At 45.8% G+C, this 5682-nt stretch overlaps 1 long non-coding RNA gene across 1 annotated transcript; it reads right to left on the bottom strand.

Moving 5' to 3' along the window:
* Positions 1-1798: 1798 nt before the first annotated feature.
* LOC106817292 lies at positions 1799-3518 on the bottom strand. The gene is made up of 3 exons (XR_001395029.1): positions 3324-3518; positions 3060-3161; positions 1799-2433 (listed from the first exon to the last, which is right to left on the bottom strand). It is a non-coding gene; the product is annotated as an uncharacterized LOC106817292 (long non-coding RNA).
* Positions 3519-5682: the final 2164 nt, after the last annotated feature.

The raw sequence follows: 5682 nt of genomic DNA, 5'->3' as shown, positions 1-5682 counted from the left end.
GTGTGTGTGTGTGTGTGTGTGTGTGTGTGTGTGCGTGCGCGTGTGTGGGGGGGGGGGGTACGTATGTGTGTGCGCGCGCGTGTGTTGGCTGTTCAACTAAATAAAAAATTACTGTGGGATGTAGACAACGAAGATGTAAAAATGCACCACCAACAGAATCTGTCTCTACAAAACTTCTTTATGCCATCTCGAATATGTATTAACACCGACAACGACGATGACGATGACGACAGCGATTGCTCGACAGCGACACCGACGACGACGATGACGATAACGACAGCGATTTGCTCGACAGCGACAGCGACACCGACGAAGACGATGACGATAACGACAGCGATTGCTCGACAACGACAGCGACACCGACGACGACGATGACGATAACGACAGCGATTGCTCGACAACGACAGCGACACCGACAATGACGATGACGATAACGACAGCGATTGCTCGACAGCGACAGCGACAGCGACAGCGCGTTGAAACGCTAACTTTGTGAACATCTAAAATTCAACCTCAAAACCGCAACCGTAACGATGGCTATATCACTACACATGTGATATTACTTTCTTGGACTAAATCAAGCAATTATACTATTTTCAGTGTCTATGATACGATAACCAGTAATGCACCGAAGATTTGTGACAACTTTACATAGATTTCCATCACCATAGGAGCCACTTCTCATCATGTCTATGATGGCTGGCTACACGCGAGACTGACAAAACGAACTTTGCGTGTGCCGCCGTGTTTGGCCGCGCTCTCTAAAATTTCGTAACTAAACAGAACACTGGCAGCTATACTAACTTTTATTTCAAAAACAATAATGAACGTAATAGAGCCTGTAATCTGTGACTCCCGACTGGGCCGGCGTTTAATAACATGACACCGTCATCCAAACAAACACACTACAGTAGCTAATACCAGAATCACATATTATACACTCTGCTATACATGTCCATATAGCATAAGAAGATATAATCATATACGAATATATAAAACCCTTAATTATTTGAATACAATATTCTATTGTGCTGGGCATAAACATATACGTACTTACAAACGTACATACGTGGGTACCTGGGTTTATATTTGGGAGGGGGGGGCGTTGATACATCATCTAATCATACTGCTACCGGGATAGATCAGGGCTCGCCCTCACAATCCCGTCCGGATAGCATAACAGGGAGACTAGACAGCTATGTTCCCTGTGTAAAACTAATCCAAGCCTAGTACCATCAACAGACGCTTAAAAACACGTAAGTACATACAAAAGATGTCATAACCACGGACGGATGGTAATTATCTAACAACTTGGCAACGTCTTGCCTTGTACCTCCGTCGCATTTGTCTCACTGCTGCCATCGTCCCCATCGTCGCCACTGTTGTCGTCACTACCGTCACAATCGTCACTACCATCGTCATCATCATCAGCATCATCATCATCGTCATCGTCGTCGTCGTCATCATCATCATCAACAACAACAACAGCAGTAGCAGCAATAAAATCAGCGACATGCTCGTCATTATCAACAACAACAACAACAACAACAACAACAACATCGTCATTATCGTCATCATCGTCATCATTGTCATTATCATCATCATCAACAACAACAGCATTAGCAGCAATAGAATCAGCAATATGCTCGTCATTATCATCAACAACAACATCGTCATCATTGTCATTATCGTCGTCGCCTTGGTCAACTTAATAATCGAATGCAATCATTGTAATTTCTCTATTACTATTCCCATTGTTATTATTACCATTTTGATTATATCTATATAATATCAGGAGTTAATAAAGATAAATTTGGTCTTCATTAACTCCTGATAATATCAAGACAGGAGTGGGTATAGGAGTAAGAAATAGCCTAATAATGTTTCCGGATAGAATCACACTAGCCTATATATTAATATCATTTGCGGTATGTTTATGATTATATTAGTTGTTGTCCTTTCTACCGCAATCAGTACTGATTATCTGTTAACATGATAAACGCTCTCTTATTCTTCGGCTCAGTACAGTAGACTAGGTAGTGTTGATCTGTTAGGCTACTGTCTCTCCTTCTTTTCTTGTCCCCTCGGCTTGGATCATTGAGAATATACTTATCGGTTGTGTGTCTGAGCTTCTCACCATCATCACGGTTGTCATCAGCATCACCATCGTCAACGTTAACATGGGTTGACGTTGCATTTGTTATGTATGAAGTCACATACTTTCGGGCAAATATAACCAGAAGCTTCTCGCTTGCGTCTGTCCGGCACGGCCCACCCGCAAGAGCATTGGAAAAGCTCTGCTATGTAATCTGCGACGCTGCAAACACGATGCAGGATTCCTCCACCTGCTGGTGTCCGCTTCACTCTTGCGTCCATCTTGTTGTCGTCTGCTGGCGCAGCCGAGGTCACTGCGACCAGTACTAGTGTCGCCACCTATGAATCACAGGAAGAAATCGACAAGCATACTCTATACACTACAACCATGTACCATGTACCATGTACCATGTACCATGTACCATGTGTGTGTGTTTGTATGTTGTATACTAGATTCACTCTACTCGCTAAAACCAGATGATAGTTAACGTATCTCTCTGCTCATCGCTATCAGACAATATTTATGAAGAAACTGTAATTATCTTTATTTCTCGCGCGCGAGCGCCTCATACAGCATTGTTCAATCGCTGTAACGTAAGAGCTAGTGGAAGAGAGTTGTAAATGTTGACGGAGTATATCAAATCCTAACCATTATATTTCACAAACAATTCTCCGTTATTCAACAAAGACACGGGAATGTTTCTACATAATGTAGGCAAACCGATATATAAAATTGCAATTTCTAAAGGTTACAATACATAAAAAGGAAATTTCTTGTATTTCAACCTTGTTTCCCGAACAACAAGAAATCACAGATCTCTACCGCCCTGCTTTCACGGGTCTTTCCTACTACAGTGCCTAGTTATATTTCATATACTATTACACTGTTTACAGAGTACATGAAGTTTTTACGAAAGCTTTGCAACGAGAATCTATCGCCATGATTAGAATATACGAATTCCTACCAGCATTATGGTGACCATGGTTCCTTTCATTTTCATTGTTTGAAATTGTTTTTTTTATCAATTTCTCCGTTGCCTTGGTTGCTTGCAGGTTTTTAAATTTACCTGAAACGCAAAATGTACGGTTTACATCGTGAGTTGTGTTTGTACGTTGTCATTAGGAATTCAACGAATCTTTACGTAATCTCCTTATATATTTATCACGAGACTATAAGTCCTATATAAAGGTCTTATAGATAATAAGTTCTAAAAGCGATTACAGCTTACCTTGTGAATTACCAAGCTCGCTCGTTCACAGGTTGCGCTTAACAAGCACACAGCAATCTTAACGGCAACGTTCTTGAAATGACAGCTGTCCAAGAGTAGCTGGCTATTTGTGGTCGCATGTAGGACAGTATGTTGTCAATCAATCAACAGGCACGTACACAATATACCAGTACCCCAAAAATATAGGTCGTGTTTCGTTGTTGCTGTGCTGATTAGTAGGTATAGGTATTCAGCTGTTATACGACTAAAAATCGGGCAATGAGCCATAGCGCTATATACGGTGTTCAGACATCCTGGACTAGTGGGCCATGCGCGCGAGCAGCGCGCGTGTGTGTGTGTGTTGTGTGTGTGTGGGTGTGTGTGTGTGTTGTGGTGGTGTGGTGTGTGTGTGTGTGTGTGGGTTGTGAGTGTGTGTGTGTGGTGTGTGTGTTGGCTGTGTGTGGTGTGTGTGGTGTGTCGTGGTGTGTGTGTGTGTGTGTGGTGTGTGTGTGGTGTGTGTGTGTGTGTGTGGTGTGTGTGTTGCTGTGGTGTGTGTGGGTGTGTGGTGTGTGTGTGTGTGGGGGGGGTGTGGTGGTGTGTGTGTGTGGTGTGTGTGTTGGTGTGTGTGGTGTGGTGTGTGTGTGGTGTGTTTGTGTGTGTGGTTGGTGTGTGGTGTGTGTGTGTGTGTGTTGGTGTGTGTGGTGTGTTGTGTTAGGTGGTGTTGTCTTAGTGGTGATGTGGTGTGCTTATGTGATATGGTGTGTAGAGAATGGTGGTGTGATGGTGTGTGGTGTGTGTGTGGTGTGTCTGAAGCTATTGTGTAGTGTGTGGTGTGTGTATGTGTTGTGGTGTGGGCAGTAATATGTGGTATGTGTGGGTTGTGTGTGGTGTGTCTGCGTGTGCGGTGCGTGTGCGGGCGGAAGATACGTGCTATAGGTGCGTGGTCGTGGTGCGTGCGCGTGCCGGCGGTGGTCAGCGTGGCGCGTGGCACGGTCGACGTCTGCGTGCTGAGCGTGCGTGCGTGCGTGCGTGCGTGCGTGCGTTAAACTGAAAAGTGAGTATGTATAGTGTAAATAATTGGAGCCAGTAACAGCGCGGCGGGGTCGTCGCTGTTTGTTATTCGCGCGCAAACTTCGTACTGTCTGAGCGTGCATAAACACAGCAGCATCAGCAGTAGCGCCCGCCATAAGAACTAAAGAATGCTGCGGCGGAAGTGTGATGTGTCACCATCGCACAATCGCTCACAGGTTGAGAGGCACGCGCGTATATGCTGCTAAGCGTAGGTACATTGACGGCTCTATACCGCCACAAGCACCAAAGCTACTACGAACGCACGGCAACGCACGCCACGCACGGCACGCTACGCAGACGCACGACACGCACACACAACTACACACCACCACACACACACACCACACACACACAAGTAGTAATGGCTAAATAGTAGGCAGTTAGTAATGGCATAGTAATAGGCACCCCAGGAAAAACAGCAACAATTCCGTTCTGTCGTTGTCTGCCAGCTAAGCGCACAATCTTTTCTCTCTTCTTCATCCTCTCGTCTCTCGTCTCCCTCTCATCCCCCTCAGATTCTCTGTCTCTCCTCTCCATCTCTCTCTCGCGTCTCTCATTCTACTCTCTCTCATCTCTTCTCTCATCTCATGCTCTACCAAGAACTAAAACCACCGTACCGGCTCAAGTCAGACACAGTCTCATCTCTCTCCCTCAGATCTCCCTCTCTCTCTCCATCTCTCGCTCTCTCTCTCTCACCCTCTCTCCTCTCTGATCCTCTCCTGCTCCTGCCCCTCCACACCTCTCAATCCGCTCTCCGCTCTCTCTCTTTCTCCAGCGATCAGGCCCGCGTCGTCGTCCTCTTTTTTCGGTCCGAGCGTCTGTCGTCTCCTCTCTCTCTCTCTCGCTCCTCTTTCTCTCTCCTCTCTCCCTCTTCTCACGCCACAGTTGACCACGGCCACGGTGGCCCTGCGTCAAGCGTGACTCTAGCAGGCGGCGAGGAGGGGGAGGGGGAGGGAGCAGGCTGTAGAGGTAGAGGCGAAGACAAGTTACAGGGCAGTGCTTAATGGGTTATTAATGGGCAGGTTGTGTTGGGATGGCCCGATAAGGCATCATGAGGGCGTGTAAGCAGTAACCAGGATCAGCAGCATCCACTGCCCTGCAGGCCCTGTCCTTTCCGCAGAAGGTGGTTGCAGCTGTGACAGAGAGAAAAATATACCTAACTAGATGTGAACACGATAAGGAGGCTAAAAACTAGAAGCGAAACGAAAAGATAAGAGAGGAGAGAAAAAATATGAGAAGAGTGGAAACGAAAATGATTAAAGAGAAGAAACGAGCATTGATGATTATCTGGACTTCGCAGAGAGAGAGA

The sequence above is a fragment of the Priapulus caudatus genome, unplaced genomic scaffold (genome assembly GCF_000485595.1).
Source record: "Priapulus caudatus unplaced genomic scaffold, Priapulus_caudatus-5.0.1 Scaffold1668, whole genome shotgun sequence".
In the NCBI taxonomy this organism is placed as follows: domain Eukaryota; kingdom Metazoa; phylum Priapulida; class Priapulimorpha; order Priapulimorphida; family Priapulidae; genus Priapulus; species Priapulus caudatus.
This window is presented reverse-complemented; position numbering and strand designations above follow the sequence as displayed.